Below are 17,750 nucleotides of genomic sequence, written 5' to 3' on the forward strand. Positions count from 1 at the left end.
CCCGCTGTGGGAGTGCACTGACCACCAGGGGGCAGCTCCTGCGTTGAGTGTCTTCCCCCTGGTGGTCAGTGTGCATCATAGTGACCGGTCAACAGGTTGATCTGTCGTTTGGTCGCTTAGGCTTTTATATATATAGATTTTGTAATCAACATTTTTTTCAGGTCTTTAACATTTTTATAGGCTTCCCCAAAACTCAATTATTGTGCCCAAGGCATCGATGGAGAGAATGGCTTTGCCCAACACCTATAGATTTGCCTTATTAAAAAACACACACGACAAGGACTGCTAAGTATCCCATTGTGTGGGTACATTACAACTTAATTACTTGTACCCAATGAATAAACTTTAAGTTGTTTGCATTGTCTTCCTTCTACATGCACAGCTTCATACATCAGGGCTTCCCATGTCAGCTACATGCTGGAATCACCTGTAGAGCTTTTCTATTCCTAGGCTTGGACCTCCCTCCTAGAGGTTCTGATTTTTTTGGTTTGAGTGCTGTTTAGGCCGGAGGCTTTTTAAAGGTCTTCAGACCGTTCTAACCAGCAGCCTGGGTGGGGGCCATTGTTCCACATGCACCTTTGACTGCTTGTGCCGTGTCTTGTTTGGGCAGGATATTCTTTTGAGATCTGATGCTAACCCAGGAGAAGGCTCACCATTATCTTTGTAAAAAACATTGAAATGATTCTCCCACAAGTCAAGACATGCCATATTGTTATAGCATCGGTGGTGGCAAAACTGTCCTACTGTTCACCTCTGCTCTGAAACTCGCACATGCACACGCACACCCTTCCCCAGCACAGATGCTTGTCTTTTAATTGCCTGGGAGAAGGGAAAAAGAGCATTAAAAAGACAAGCATCATTGAGGGGATCAGGATGGTGGTTCATTCTTTATCCTTAATAGAGTTTCTGCATTCGTTGTTTTCATTATTTAAATTCTTTGCATTGAAGAAGTATTCAGTGTAGAAACGTTAGGACAGATTAATAAGTGAAAAGAAAAATACGTAAGCATTCATTTTCTATTTAAAGAAGAATAATGAGAATCAAGTCTAATTTTAAAAATATATATTTTTATTGATTTCAGAGAGGAAGGGAGAGGGAGGGAGAGATAGAAACGTCAATGGATGAGAGAGAATTATTGATTGGCTGCCTCCTGCACGTCCCCCACTGGAGATAGAGCCCCACAACCTGGGCATGTGGCCTGACCTGAAATCGAACCGTGACCTCCTGATTCATAGGTCAATGCTCAACCACTGAGCCATACTGGCCGGGCAAGTCTATTCTTAACAGTAGTGTTTGGATGCAAGTGTTACATTTTGGGTTGGAAAAGATGAATGACTGGAAACAGATGCAGAGACTTTGAAGGTTAGGACAGGCACTTTTAAACATTTTTTTTTAAATTGATTTCAGAGAGGCAGGGAGATGTGAAGAGGGATAGAAATATCAGTGATGAGAGAGAATCATTGATTGGCTGCCTCCTGCACATTCCCCACTGAGGATTGAGCCTGCAACCCGGGCATGTGTCCTGACTGGGAATCAAACTGTGACCTTCTGGTTCATAGGTTGATGCTCAACCACTGAGCAACACCAGCTGGGCAGGACAGATACCTTATTAAGGAGAGTATGTGTGGATGTGTGTATGTGTATATGCATGAGACCTTAATCTCTTTTTTTTCTGTTTTTTTTTTTTTTTTGAGACCTAATCTCTTAATTGCCTTTACTCTTAGTATTGATTACGTTATAGTTTATAGCCTGAGCAGAAACCCTGTTGGAAAGGTTCCTTGGTGGATGGGACATAGGTAGGTCAGTGTTAATGGGTGAAGAGAAAATTCAGGGCCATGGGCTTCTGCCTGGGAGAAAAGGCCTCACTCGGGAGGTGACATCATTAGGGATGGGCGTGGAATGGGAAGAGGACTTGAAGATCAGTCTGGCATGCTTTTTAATTTTCCAAGTACTTACCTTTACCAGAGATCTGCAAGGAACTGTAGAGATCATTTCTTGTACCTGCCCCAATTTACGTCTGAGGAAACAGCCCAGAGAGGGACAGCGACTTGGCCAAGGCCACACAGTGATTGAATTTGGCAAGAACTTCGGTGTCAGAACTGGTTTTGAGGTCTGGCTCTGATCCTATTGAGGTGTGGGTCTCCTGGTACCCTTGAGACTTAAAGATCTCCACATCTGCAAAATGGGGAATAAGCTGCAAAAACGTTGAAACATGTGAAGGGATGTAAAGGTCCAAAATATGCCACTGTGGTATAAAAATTATTTTGAGTGAAGGCATTTGAGATTCTGAATCTATTATCTGCCTAAAAGTCTAAAAGTAGAATCTTCTGAAAGAACTCAAAATTACTCAGCTCTCCCTCTTGGGAGCACACCCTCCCTTTCCCCGTCCCTCTCTTCTTCCCCCAGGCGCCTTACTTTTCCCCTTCCCTCTCCTAAGCTCCCAGGGCTCTTCTGCCTCTGTAACTTGCTTCCAGAGCCCACGCAGCCCAGCTGGCTCACTTCTACTACCTATGTAACTTTCTAAATAAATTTTCTCTTATTAAACTTTAAAAATAAAAAACCCAAACCCAAACCCAAACCCAAACCCAAATGAACTCAGTTGTCATAAATCCCTTTCTTGGGAGCAACTCTAATTTCCTTGGAGATCCGAAGTCAGCACCACACCAACACAGACATTGTCAAAACACTGTCATCTCCATTTCCCTGGGAAGAACCTGAGGGACAGAGAAGTTAAGCAACTTGCCCAAGATCACACAGTAAGGAGAGCCTGGTTTTTCACCTTGGTGGTTTCCTTCAACTACCTCCCTCAGCCACTTAGAGACTGGGGTCACCTTGTACTTGCCACTGTGTTAGCAGATAAGAATTTAAAATGTAACCTCTCTACATCTACACAATGGAATACTATGCTGCTGTGAAAAAGAAGGAACTCTTACCATTTGCAACAGCATGGATGGAACTGGAGAGCCTTATGCTAAGTGAAATAAGCCAGTCAATGAAAGAAAAATACCACATGATCTCACTCATTTATGGATAATAAAGACCATTATAAACTGGTGAACAAAAATAGATACAGAGGCAGAGCAGCATCGAACAGATTGTCAAACTATAGCCGGAAGACTGGGGAGGGTTGGGGGGGTGGGTGGGTAGGGGGGTAAGAGATCAACCGAAGGACTTGTATGCATGCATATAAGCATAACCAATGGACACAAGACACTGGGGGGTAGTGGAGGCCAGGGGAATGTCAAGGGGGGGGGGAAGGAGACATATGTAATACTCTTTGTAATACTTTAAGCAATAAAACAAAATATTAAAAAAATAAAATAAAATGTAACCTCTCCACAAGCAGAATTAGAATTTTACTTCTGTGGATTCTCTTCCTGAGGAAGTCAATCCATTCTGTATGATTTAATTCATCTTTTATCTTCTCAGTAAAACTTGAACCCATCCATCTCATTTTCCTTTTTAATACCCAATGGACTGTAGGATACAAAGGATACATCTCTGAGAGGGATGTGGGAGGTGTTGTGGCAGTCCATGTATACACCCTGCGAGGCTTGATTCTCAGCTCCCTCACTTAGTAGCTAGAGAACATGGACTGATCTCTGAATTTATCCAAGCCTCAGTTTCCAAATCTATAAATGGGGATGATAATAAGATACTGCCTATCCTATAAAGATGAGCATAAAGACTGAAATAACAGACATAAAGCATGATGCCAGGCAGATGGCAAGTGCTCAATGTGAATTAAAGTGCAAATGCTCTTAGGAACTCTTTCCTATGGCCTTAACTAACAATGTAGAAAGTGGGAATTTGAATTGTCAACAATTTGGGTTGGAAAGGGAAGGGAGAAAACTCTTTTTCAAAAATTGTCTGGGAAACCGTGGCTGGATAGCTCAGTTGGTTAGAGTGTCGTCTGATTTGCCAAAGTTGTGGGTTTGATCCCCAGTTAGGGTACATACAAGAATTGACCAATGAAAGCATATACAAGTGGAACAAAAAAATCAATGTTTTTCTCTCTCTTCCTCTCTGTCTCTATAATCAATCAATAAAATAATAATAAAAAAACACATCACACATACACACACAAAACTGGGAAAAGAGCCCCGGTGGCTCAGCTGGTTAGAGCATCATTCTGATATGCCAAGGTTGTGGGTTCAATCTCTGGTCATTGCACATATAAGAAGGAACCAATGAATGCATAAATAAAGTGGAACAGCAAATCAATGTTTTTTAAAAAATGAGGAAGGTTAAGACTCAAAAAAAAAAGTTGACAAAAAATGGCATTTCTCCTTATCCACTCCACCACCACTCGTACCTCCCACCCCGTAAATGATTCACTTTTGAGATCCTCCGCAAAGATTACAAGAGAAAAAGACTGAAGACAACTTTATTTTTACTAATGGAATTGAACAATTGGTCTTTGTAAATCCCATTAAACACACAACACACTAAGGACTCCAAATCCTATTTTATGTGTCTTCTCTGGGTCATTGCACTTGAAATAAGTAAGCGACCCCTCTCCCTCCATAAATAGGCATCCACAGTAAGAACAATAGCGATGCCTAGCCTTTGTTGGTTGAAATAATAGCATATCAAGGGCCTTATCTTTTACTTGGGAACAAAGCACAAAAGAATAATTTAAATTTCCAATTTGACAAAAGAGATCTACACCCCATCACAGTTTATTTTCTGTCTCTGTGGTATCATTCAATCTAGCAGAGCTAGAGAATTTGGTACCAAGAGGGCAGAATGTTGGTTTAGTGGTGCCGCAGGGTCTGGGATCCCTGGGCGGCCAGATGGGAAGACCTCACAGCCATGGGAGGGCCTGTGAGACCCTGGGCACAGATGCAGAAGAGTAAAGTGAAGAAAGAAAGTTGTGGAAGTTCCTATCTGATTGCCTTTATTTCCTTACGATTTGGAGAAGCAAAGTCAAGAGCTGAAAATGGGGAAGGGGATTTGAGGTTTGCAATGATAGGATAAGGCATGGAAGAATCATTTGGGAGGGTGGGAGAGTGCATGGAGTCTGAGCTGCTTGAGGTTCATGGTCACGATTTCACAGTGACCAGTTGGTGTGGCTATGTTTTTCTTCAGTGCCTTTAAGCTCTCAGGGTGCAAGTGCAGAGCAGGCAGAGACTTGGTTTGAACTGAAAATGTGTGGGTTAGCCAAGTGAGTATGACAAGGTGAGAAGAGGCCAGGGGGTTGGGGGAGAGGGAGTGATGATAACAATGGACCAGGGAATCTGAGCTTCTGGTCTCTGTCTCTCCCTCTGTCTCCAGTGCCATATACTCACTTGGAGAGAAGGATGCTTGAAAGTGAGATTTTGGAGAGAATTCCCTCCTCTTCCCTTCTTGGGCTCTTATGGCTGGACTGATAATACTATGGACACATGGTCAGGTTAACAGAAGAATGAACAGTTGAGTGTGTGCACACGGGAGACCAGAGATGATACTCCCTGAAGTGATGAATCAGCCAACTTTTTATGTGTTTTAGACAAAGATAAAATACATTTCTGAAGAACTGACAGGATACTTGGACTTGGGTGCCCATGAGTAGGAATCTACACAAAGTTTGGGCTTGGGTAGTATATTAGTAACAAGGCTTATTTATGCCGACTTTGAGCCTGGATCCTTCACTCAGGTGAGAAGGGTGTCTATCTCAGCCTCCAGGGGCAGGGAAGGCACCTTTCATGTGGCAGATTTACCTCCTGCTTTCAGGGTGACAGATGGAGAGAGGTCAGATGGCAGTTTTGCATTGGCAGTTTTTAAAGTAACTCTAATTCACAGTAACCAGTATGTCATGGGGGGGGGGATATCTTGGGACAGCCTGCCCTGGGCCTCCATAGCAATGACAAGGTCTAGGTCTGGGGTGAAGTGGGATGGAGAACAAGCTCATTGGAGGCAGGAAAATCAAGGAGCTGAGGGAACAGGACATTGGAAGGGTCAAATGTAATATTCTGGATGTTGCTGACTGCATCCACTTGGCATTGTTTAACATGCTCTAGCTGTTTTTTGTATTTTCTATAAATTGGTAGTGATAGAGACTTGTTCAGATTAAGGTTTGATTTTTTTTTGTGGGGGAGGGGAGGTAACATCATAAGTGTTCCTTTTAAATTTTGAATCATGTGACTATATTGACTATTTAAAATAAATGAACATAAAAATTTTAACCCCCCCCTCCTCAAAAGAGTAGAACTTGAAATCACCAATAATGAAGACAGAACTACAATTAGAGAGAGGGACAGTGAGCCAGGAGATAAATATCCCAGAAGTGAAGTGTGGGAGGCTGGGAGTAGGACTGTAAGGGGAGGGATGGTGGTGGTGTAATCTGGTAGCATGAAGATTAAAAACTGCTGGCGTTTTACGGGGGAAGGAAGGAGAATGTTCTGGAGGAGAGGAAGAAGGATACTACCCTATCTCCAGGCCTAGTGGATGGGAGAGTGTACAGTCTTTACCTGATAGATCTTCAGGGAAAGTCTCATTCTCAGGACAGAGCCAGGATTCTGTTTAAAAGGCTGGGCAAGAGGGAGTGATGATAGCAATGGGCCAGGGAATCTGAGCTTCAGGTTAAGGCAGTGGTCGGCAAACTCATTAGTCAACAGAGCCAAATATCAACAGTACAACGATTGAAATTTCTTTTGGGAGCCAAATTTTTTAAACTTAAACTATATAGGTAGGTACATTGTTATTAACTTAATTAGGGTACTCCTAAGGCTTAGGAAGAGCCACACTCAAGGGGCCAAAGAGCCGCATGTGGCTTGAGAGCTGCAGTTTGCCGACCACTGGGTTAAGGGTATAGGGAGTGAAAAATAGAAACAATACAATGGAACAGGATACAGGTGCCACTGTGACTGCTCAGAGGAAGGCACTGGGGAGGACAATGGAGAGCAGGTGTTAGTCAATTTGAGTCTAACGGTGAGTAGAAAGAAGTTCTCTAAGCAGACAAGGAAGGAGGAAGGAGAAAGAAGAACGCTGACAAAGGCATGGTGATGGTTGGATTTGGAGAACTGAAAGTAGATGGGTGAGAACAGAGGAGGAAGAATGAGGGGCTGGAGAGTCCAAGGCAGGGGTCCCATTATCAAGGAACTGGAATGCCACATTATGGTTTGGACTTTTCCTTGAAGTGATTATGAGCCATCAAAGGGGTATAGGCAGGACAGTGGCTGGATTTTAAGAAAAGTATTGAACTCATTAAAACAACCATTCTGTGATTTGCATTTGTTCATTTATGTATGTGTCTATGAATGCAGATATCTATCTATCTATCTATCTATCTATCTATCTATCTATCTATCTATCTATCTATCTATCATCTATCGACAAATATGAAGCTGATTCCAGTTGTTCCAGCCCAGATTGTTGGCATCTGGGGTCCACAAAGTAAGGTTTAAGGCAGAGACAGAGCACTAAGAGGCTACAGCCCTCTAGTGATTAGGAGTCTTCAGGCAGATAGAGACATAAAATGGATTCCCAGGTTGTCACTTACCAGTTTATGGCCTAGGACAAATTACTTCATTTCTGACTCTCCTTATCAGCAACATGGGAATAGAAGTCCCTGCTAGAAAGATTCCTATGTGTATTAAATGGGATCATGCAGTAATTTACTCAGCAAAGTGAGTGTTTTATGGTAAGTGTTCAATAAATATTAGCTGTTATTTTCATGGCTATGAACTTCAAGCCTATATATGCTCGCCTACTTAGTTCCTCTCTGGTTTGGCTGCACATTGGAATCAGCTGGTCCCAGTTTTCAAAAACACTCATACCCTGGTCCCGCCCCCAGGGTTTTGGTCAGAGGTACGGCCTGGGTGTTTTCATAAACCTCAAGGTGATTCTAATATGCAATGAAGGTTGATTGTTATCGGTTCTCCAAGTGCTAGAGACCCTGAACCAGGAACATTAGCATCACCTGGGAATTATTTAAAAAGGCAAAATTTCCCTGATCCACTGAATCAGAAACTCAGGGTGAGTCAGCAACCTGTGTTTTAACAAGCTCCCCTGGTGATTCTAATGAACACTCAAGTTTCACAGGTACTGACCTAGGTGTAGCAATTCAAGGTGGCCATTTCAGATGTCGGAGTCTCCCATCTGAACCAAAGGATATCTCAGATCCTCCCACCCACCTCCTCCATGTGCCCCAGCTGCTCTCTCTCTCTCTCTCTCTCTCTCTCTCTCTGCCTTCAGGGGAAAATGGTTAGATTTAGAGTTGAGATTTCTTGTTCTTTGGATTACTTAATTTTATATATGTTCTTTTTCTTTTTTAAGGTGCTCTTCCATTCTCCCAACAAAATGTAGGTGCCAGATACTGGTTATTTAGAGCTGAATAAGAAAGACACAGCTTCTAATCCCACGAAATGCCCAGTGTGATATTGTGATTTATAATAACCACAGGGTGTCCCCCCAAAATGTACACACAATTTAACAGCTGATAGCTCAATTAATGTTTCGTTCTTTTCAGATTTAACCCATTGGAATTAATAATTGTTCAAAGTGTGTGTATATTTTTGGAGGACACCCTGTACATGTTTGGTTTTCTTCCGCATTTCTGGCACACAGCTCCTCAAACCCTTACATTTCCTGTGATGAAAACGATCAAGGCGTTTTTGTTATGTAAATGAGCGACCTTTGAAAAGCACCGAAGGCCAGGGGCTGATTGGCAGGAGAAACCACCTGGATTAGAGGCTGGAATTTTCAGGCCCACCTCCTCCCTGACCTCCGTGGAGGAGAAGGTGGGAGAGATTGAGCTCCTTCACCGATGGGCCAGTGATTTCATCCTTCACGCCTGTTGCGAAGCCTCCATAAAACCCCCACGGACGGGTTTCAGAGAGCTTCCGGGTCAGTGATCACGTGGACATTCGGGGACTGTTAGGTGCCCAGAGAGCATGGGACACTGCACCCCTGCCACCTGGCTGTTCCTGACCTCTAGCCTTTCATAACCAACCCGTGACCTAGTAAGTGAAATGTTTCTTTGAGTTTTGTGAGCTGCTCTAGCAAATTAACTGAGTTTAAGGAGGAGGTTGTTGGAACCTCTGATCTTAGCTGGACAGTCAGAAAACCTGGGCCTGCAACTGGCATCTGAAGTGGGGACACGGGGTGGGCCCTGATGTGGGACTGAGCCCTTAGCCTGTGGAATCCGATGCTACCTCTGGGTACATAGTGACAAACTGAGTTGAACTGTAGAATGCCAGGCCGGCGTGGAAGTGCTTGGTATGGGACAGAACCTAGCCCCAACCTCTCTTCCCCAACATTGGAAGTGCAGTCAAGAATTTTATCAGTGTTAAAGGAAAGAAAGCAGCTCACTGGGCCTGTCCTGGGCAGACATGTGAAGGGTGGCTTTTTGGTGACCCTCCTTTTGCCCAGTTCACATCCTCCTCTTCTTGTCATCTGATTTGCTCTGCTCTGCTCATGTGAAAACCTGCTCTCAGGTTTAAATCTGACCTCAGTCATTTGTAATTTAGTCTGAGTGTCAGTCATGAGTGCTGACCAGACTGTATGCACCTGAGGAAAGGGACTGTCTTTATTTCTTTGTATCCACACGCTTCTCCCAGTTTGGATTCCTGCTGCAACATGCCACTTGCATTTCTAAGTGGCATCGTGCTGAAAAGTGCAACTTGCTGGGTAACCTGGGGCAAGTCGGGGCACTTCTTGGCATCTCAGTTTTCTTATCTATAAAATGGGCTTAATGATTTTTTAATAAATTTTAAATTGTTTACTATAGTATTTTTTTACATAAAGAAAAAGTACAAATCAGTACAGAAAAACATGGGGCGCTTCACGAATTTGCATTTCATCCTTGCACAGGGACCATGCTAATCTCTGGATCGTTCCAATTTTAGTACATATATGTGCTGCCCAAACAAGCACTGGGCTTGATTTTTAACCTCATACCATTGTGAACACTATATGCGATAGTCTGAAAAGGGCTTAGGTCAGCACCCCACGTGGACTATAGAGGGCGCTTGTGAGTGGTTCTCGTTAATGATTGTTATTAACCTTCATTTCGTGCTATGGAAGGATAGGCTTTATCTTTTGAGCTGCTGGGAAGCTCTGGGGCAGGGCAGTCTTTTCCTAAGAGTTATATCTCCCACGCTGACGGCCTCCTTTCCAAGCAGCCTGACTGCAACTCACCTCTAGAAAGACCCCAAATGAGCTCTTACACTTTCCCGTGGTCTCCCCAACACTGCTTTGAGGACTTCCTAAATCTTCTCTTCAGGACGTTTAATACCTTGCAAAAGCCTCAGCCTATTTTAATTGAATTATTTCATTCCGTGTCAGGCTTAAAGAGCACCCTACAGGCTTTCAGCTCTGACTGAATGCATTCAAAAAAAATCAAATGGTTTAGATTATGGCCTAATCCTCGAGGGAGATATAAATAGAATCCCTTCTGCTCTCCTTTCATTTTCTTATGTTAGTTAAAAAACACTTATAGCATCTGCTTTTTCTTTTCCTCCCTGAATGCTCATTAGTTGCCTTAGTAGGAGAGAGAATAAAACTCAGACTATAACTAGATGTTGGGGAAGAATTTATCAGCTTAATTTTCAGGGCTGGAAGGGATTTTCAACTTTACCTGGTCTAACCTGCATAGTTTCCCTGCTGGGGGGCAGAGGTTTAGAGCAGGAGACGGCTTGGCCAAGGCCACAGGACTTGACCTCCAATGAGCGCAGCTTCCAAAGGACATGTTCTGCCCTGGCTGGTGTTGCTCAGTTGGTTGGGCATCATCCTATGCACCAAAAGGTTGTTTCAATTCCCAGTTAGGGCATATGCCTGGGTTGCAGGTTCGAACCCAGTAGGGGGCATGTGGAAGGCAGCCGATGGATGTGTTACTCTGAGGTAGATGTTTCTCTCCCTCCCTCTCTCTTTGTCTCTAAAAATCTCTCTCTATATATATGTATACATATATGCATATGTTTATATATATTTTTAGTCCTGGACAAGTATTGGGAGCCACAGTGAAATGTGGCAAGGGACATTCAAGTGCGTTTGGCCAGGGCGGTGGTTAAGTCTGGGCTCAGACTACCAGGTATTGAAGCCCGGGCCACATCACACCATCTGTCCCCGGACAAGTTTCTTAATATCGCTGGGGCTTCAGTTTCCTTACCTCAAACTAGGGATAGTCATAGTACCTGCCTCAGAGTGCTGTTGAGGCAGACTGCAATTCACTAAAAGCTGAGTACTACACCTGGCACTTAGTAAGTATTCAATAAATTTTAGCAATTATTGTTGTTACTGAAGAATTTTTTGAAAGGCTCGTATTGGGATGGTGATGGGAAAGCCCTTCGTCTTAGCAGTGGTTGTGTGTTCCCCATAAGGAGTGAATTTCTGGTCCTTCAAAAAGAAAGTCCCAGAGCTCCTTTATTTAAGGGCAGACCTGTCTTCTCATGCGAATAGAAGGGCAGGTGTTAAAGGATCAGTTCTATCAGAGAGGGATGGAAATGATACTGTCTGAGCCGCTGAGAGGTTCAAATACAAAGGAATTTAAGTGCTTAGAAAATGTGGGAGCTCAGAGAAAGGGAGGTGCTAGTAACAATAATAAAAACTACTATTTACCAAGTATATTAACATCCATGATCTCATTTGATTCTCAACATTATTTGTGAGTATATATTTTATGGATATTACATAGTAGGACAACAATAGCTTTGTTGGATAAACAAACTAATAGCTGGGTAGGCATTTTCATCTCACTTGAATGAGAAAATAGGGACTCAGTTAGCCTTTGCTATGTAACAAACAACCCCAAAGCTCAAGGCAACACGGCTCGTTCTTCATGCTTTTCTAGGTTTGCAAGGTGCATCTGCTGGTTTTGCCCGGACTCAGAATGCTGGATTCCGGTGGGTCATTGGATTGGAAGGTAGGAGAAGGCATCTTTTGTCTCTTTGGCATTTGATGCCAGATGCGGGCTCTGCCTTGCTTTTCCCTACGTGGCTTCTCGAGTCTTTGAGATTAGCTTTCTCACACTGTGGTCTCAGGGAAGCATTCCAAGAAGGTGGAGACAGAAGCCACAGAGCTTTGGGGACTTACACAATGTTGAGTCCGCTACATTCTATTAGTCAAAGCAGGTCACAGGCCAGCTAAGAGTCAAAGGTTGGAGAAGCTCCCCTATTGATGACAGACGCTGTGAAGAATTTGCAGCTACATTAATTTGCTCGGAGATCAGCAAGTATAGTTTTTTTTTTTTTTAAAATATATTTTTATTGATTTTTTACAGAGAGGAAGGGAGAGAGATAGAGAGCTAGAAACATCGATGAGAGAGAAACATCGATCAGCTGCCTCCTGCACATCTCCCACTGGGGATATGCCCGCAACCCAGGTACATGCCCTTGACCGGAATCGAACCTGGGACCTTTCAGTCCGCAGGCCGACGCTCTATCCACTGAGCCAAACCGGTTTCGGCAGCAAGTATAGTTTTTTACTAGCATTTGGCCGAGGTCCCAGAACCCATGCGAGTCAGGGTCAGGACTTGAACTTGATGCCTGTGATTCCAGGGATTGTGACCTTTCTTCTATAGCAAGACCACTTTGCGGCAAAGCTAAACTTAGCTCAGGATGAGGCAAAGGTTTTCCTGCCCTTTGACATCGGGGACATTGGGCACCAGGTGTGTCTGTTGAATAATGTCATGCTCTTGAGACACTGTGATTTAGATGTAACATAGTTTTTCATTTGTATATGAGAATTTCATTTTTTGGGTATTGTAATTCAGTGTTGATGCTTTAAAATGAGAACCTAACAATGGTTTCCCTTCCAGGAGAACCACTGTGCCCAGGTGTGTCTTAATTTAGGTGTCATCCTCTCAATTGTTCATGGAAACCCAGGCCTACGAAAATAAGCCCTTTACAAAAGGGGAGGTTTGAGTGATGGTCATGTGCTTTCCAAGCATTTGGCTGAGGCTTGAAAAGATGAAATAAGAAACACAAAGCAAAAAAAAAAAAAGATTAAATTTCAAGCAACAAGAGCCCCTTTAAAACCTTAGAAAGACAGAACAGTCTGTTGAATATAAAACCTGTAGGAGAAGGTGTCCAAATAGCTTCCCAAACTGTAGAGATCTTTTCTGGGCAACAGGAGGAGAAAGCGATTCAGAAAACCAGTTGCTGGTTTCCAGTGCTTGCGATGAACTTTAGAACTTTACTGTGGCCCGAAGATGTACTTAATGGAACTAAAAATGGTTTCTTACAAGGGAAAGTGAAGAACCAATATTCAGTCTCCCATTCTTGCCTGCTAAGGAGGAGGGGAATCACTTCAGAGCCACCAGCCTCTGTGGTGCTGACACAGGCAGCGGACGCAGCAGCGGATGGGGCAGGGGACCTGTAGAAAGTGTGAGGAGGTGGGCGCTCTGCGGGAGGCAGGGCCTGAGGTCACGGAGGAGAGAGGACTGGGGATGGGACACACCTGGAGGCTGCAGTGCACAGGACACCTCTGGGCGAAGGAGGGTGGCTGGCCAGGGAGGATTTTGGGGAGTTCATTGTTCTCTAGTTGTGATGTAGTTAACTCCCCTTTTGTGCATCTTTAAGACTACTTTTCTAAAGACTTGGTTACTCTTCGAGGCTTTTGGAGAATGATTTGTGTTTATTTTGAACCTGACCTTACTTCAGAGAGCAGCCACAAAGCAGGACTGGAAGACCTAGTTTTATTTGGGTTATCCTAGCTTTCTCCTAATCTTATTCTTTCCAGGAGATTTTGGCCTTTCCAACCACGAATCTTTTTCAGTTGGTGGGGTTTTATCCATTGCACAGATTTTAATTTTATTTCCTAATGAAGTTCATTTTGTTGTTAGGATGTTTTACTGGTGGTGAGTCGACAAGACTCTCGCTGAGAAGTGTTCCCTGGGCTGACAGTGAGATGTTAGGATATCGCTAACCCAAGAGCAGGCTCTTCCAGGTCCCAGCCCGGCTGCTTTGAGCTGTGTGTGCCTGCTGGCCTGCTTTCCTGAGCACAATTTTGCAAGTAATGTAGAAACCATGATGGTGCCCCAGAGCCACCCTGACATTGGAGCCAGCAGGTATTAAAGTCATGGCCATCGGTATTGCTCTGTGTACCTAGACAAGCTTTGTTACTCATATTAAGAGTCCACTGTCATCTTGTTCATTTCCCACTTCCCTTTTTATACTTTTTTTAATATAATTCTTTTCTTTCTTGATTAAGGTATTGTTTCCTTGCTATAGGCAAGTGATATTTGGATTAGGACAAGAAAATAGGGCATTTCCCTGGAGTACTAGTCAAAACCATGATAATGAGAATCAGAATATATATAAGCATGCACACATTCATAGGTTCATTGAGTTTTTTAACAACCTCAGGACTTAGGAGTATACATTTTGCAGAGGCTGGAAGAAATGAAACAATTAAGGTCATAGCTAGTAAGTGGCAAAGCTGAAATTCAGACCTACATCTCTGCGCATAAATTCTTTTTCTTTGTGTGTGTGTGTGTGTGTGTGTTTGTGTGTTTCTCACTTCTTAAAAAAATTTAAATTCTTTATTGTTTAAAGTATTACATAAGTCTCCCTTTCCCCCCATTGACCTCTCCACAGCCACTCCCACCCCCCAGCACTTGCTCTGCATAAATTCTTAACCCTCATGCTACAGTGTCCTTCCTAAGTGACAGACAGGAGGTCTGAGTTCTAACCAAAGCTGGCTGCTCTTGTACAAGTCCGTTCCCCTGCCCAGATCTCAGCTTTTTCATGGGTCAAGTGAAACATGGACCCGACCTGTAAAGTCCATTCCAACTGTGTGAATCTGGGATTCATGTATTTGCAGACACTTCCTGTGTGCTAGCATGTTACCTTATCATAGGAGGGAAGGCATGCTGCAGTCTGGGTGGGCAATGGAATGGGTCAGACGCTAACGGGAGAGAGAAGTACAGGAGTAAAGAAGTTTATACTGCACCTGGCACACACAGGTGATGCTCAAAAGAGTTAATAACTTGTTTGGTAATATAAACCAAAATATAAAATAATATGAAACTCCTTTTAGTCTACATACTATATATATTTAAAACTCTTTGGCAAATGATATAAGTTGTAGTGCATATCGTGGGTCAAATTACTCTAATTTCCAAATCACTTGTTGAGTTGTAGATTTCTTTTAGCTTTATCCTATCTAATAAAAGAGAAACATGGTAATTAGCATACAACCGCTACCCTTCCCATTGGCTAATCAGCAAGATATGCAAATTAACTGCCAGCCAAGATGGTGGCCAGCAGCCAGGCAGCTTAAACTGAACATGAGGCTTGCTTGCTTCAGTGACGGAGGACTCCAACATTCCCGCCTGCCTTGCCGGCCTCTGAGCCTGCAGTTTAAGAAACATTGTAACAAATATAGAAGCTAAACAAAACCCCAGAAACCAGCTTTCAGCCGGCCGGGATCTCAGAGCTGGAGTTGATACAGAGTTTCGATTATAGAACCCAAACAAACCAGATACCTGCTTTCAGCAGTGGAAGCCTCAGAGCTGGAGCCTCAGAGCTAAAGCTGGCCCAGAATAAAAAAAAAAAGAAAAAAAGGAGCAGTTGGGAGCTTCCGTCACCCGCCAGCCTGAAAACAGCCCTCAGCCCCTCACCCACACTGGCCAGGCACCCCAGTGGGGACCCCCACCCTGAAAGGGCTGTGACTAGCTGCAAACAGCCATCATCCCCTCATCCAGGCTGGCCAGGCACCCCAGTGGGGACCCCCACCCTGGTCCAGGACACCCTTCAGGGCAAACCAGCTAGCCCCCACCCATGCACCAGGCCTCTATTCTATATAGTAAAAGGGTAATATGCCTCCCAGCACCAGGATCAGTGGAGCCGCGAGGCCTCCCGGCACCGGGATCAGCGTGACAGAAGGCAGTGCCCAAACCCCCTGATTGCCCTGAGGCTCTGTGTGTGACAGGGGGCGGGGCCGCAACCTCCCTATCGGCCCTTCTCTGTTCCTGTCAGGGGAAGGCGCCCCAACCCCCTGATCGGCCCTGCTCTGTGCCTGATAGGGGCAGCTCCCCAACCCTCTGATTGTCCTGTGGCTCTGTGTGTGATAGGGTGCGGCGCCCCAACCCCCCCACCCCATGGGCCCTGCTCTGTGTGTGACGGGGTAGAGCCATAACCTCCCCATCGGCCCTGCCCTGAGTGTGAGAGTGGTGGCGCCCCAACCCCCTAATTGGCCCTGCTCTGTGGGTGATAGAGGGCGGCGCCCCAACCCCCTGATCCGCCCTGCTCTGTGTGTGACAGGGGGTGGTGCCCCAACTCCCCTATCGGCCCTACTCTGTGTGTGACAGGGGGGAGCTACCCAACCTCCTGATGGGCCCTGCTCTGTGTGTGACAGGGGGGAGCTCCCCAACCCCCTGATCGACCCTGCTCTGTGCATGACAGGGGGGAGCTCCCCAACCCCCCGATTGACCCTGCTCTGTGCGTGACAGGGGGGAGCTCCCCAACCCCCTGATCGGCCCTGCTCTGTGCGTGACAGGGTAAGGAGCCCCAACCCCCCTGATGGGCCCTGCTCTGTGCATGACAGGGGGCAGCGCCCCAACCCCCTGATTGGCCCTGCTCTGTGCGTGACAGGTGGTGGCGCCACAACCTCCCCATCGACCCTGCCTTGAGTGTGACAGGGGACGGTGCCCCAACCCCCCAATCGGCCCTACCCTGAGCGTGACTGAGGGTGGCATCACAACCTCCCGATCCACCCTGCTCTGTGCATGACAGGGGACGGCGCCCCAACTCCCCAATCGGCCCTGCTCTGAGCCTGACCAGGGGCTGCACCTAAGGATTAGGCCTGCCCTCTGCCACCCGGGAGCAGGCCTAAGCCAGCAGGTCGTTATCTCCCGAGGGGTCCCAGACTGCGAGAGGGCACAGGCCGGGCTGAGGGACCCCCGCCCTCCCCCCCAAGTGCACAAATATTTGTGTACCAGGCCTCTAGTTGAGCTATAATTGACATATAACATTGTGTAAGTTTAAGATGTACAGGGTGTTGACTTGCTATGCTTCTGTCTTGTGAAATGATTGCCACCATAAGGTTCCCAACACCTTCATCACGTCACATAATTACCATTTCATTTTTGTGATGAGAATGCTGAAGCTGTACTCTCGGCAACTTTCAAGTATATAAACCACAATATAAACTATAATCACTGTGCTGTACCTCAGATCCCTAGAACTTACTAATCTCATAACTGGAAGTTTATACTATTGGGTCTTATGTGTTCATGCAAATTTTATGGTTGTTTTTTCTGTTTCTGTGAACTATGCCATTGGAATTTTGATAGGGATGGCTTTGAACTGTAGATTGCTTTGGACACTGTGGACATTTTAACATTAATTAATTCTTCTCATCCATGAGCATGGGATATCTATTTTTTGCTTTCACTTTCTTTCATTAATGTCATAGTTTTCAGTGTGCAGATCTCTCAACTCCTTGCTTGAATTTATTCCTAAGTATTTGATTTTTTGATAATATATATGGGAAATTGTTTTCTTAATTTCTTTCTGATAATTTATTAGTGTATAGAAATGTACCTAAATTATATATCTTAATTTTGTATATTGCAACTTTATTGAGTTTGTTTATTCTAAGAGTTGTTTTTTTTTTTTTTTGGCAGAGTCTTTAAGGTTTCCTCTAATATCATGTTCTCTGCAAATAGAGACACTTTGACTTCTTTAAGATTAGGATGCCTTTTATTTCTATTGCTTACATAATTGCTCTGGCTTGGACTTCCAGTGCTATGTTAAACAGGAGTGCTGAAAGTGGGCATCCTTGTCTCATTCATATTAGAGAAAAAGCTTTCAGCATTTACCATT

The 17,750-nt window shown here is 44.5% G+C and overlaps 1 long non-coding RNA gene and 1 other non-coding gene across 2 annotated transcripts in view; one reads left to right on the top strand and one right to left on the bottom strand.

The window, feature by feature from the left end:
* The window catches only part of LOC132235929 (uncharacterized), a 98,105-nt gene that overhangs the window by 47,271 nt on the left and 33,084 nt on the right, over window positions 1-17,750 (top strand). Inside the window, exon 3 of the long non-coding RNA XR_009453126.1 lies at window positions 11,774-11,845. This is a non-coding gene — a long non-coding RNA (uncharacterized LOC132235929). The remainder of the gene's footprint in view (window positions 1-11,773; window positions 11,846-17,750) is intronic.
* On the bottom strand, window positions 9,751-9,852 carry LOC132236244 (U6 spliceosomal RNA). The gene has a single exon (XR_009453207.1). It is a non-coding gene; the product is annotated as a U6 spliceosomal RNA (small nuclear RNA).

Source organism: Myotis daubentonii, chromosome 5 (genome assembly GCF_963259705.1).
Source record: "Myotis daubentonii chromosome 5, mMyoDau2.1, whole genome shotgun sequence".
Classification (NCBI taxonomy): Eukaryota; Metazoa; Chordata; class Mammalia; order Chiroptera; family Vespertilionidae; genus Myotis; species Myotis daubentonii.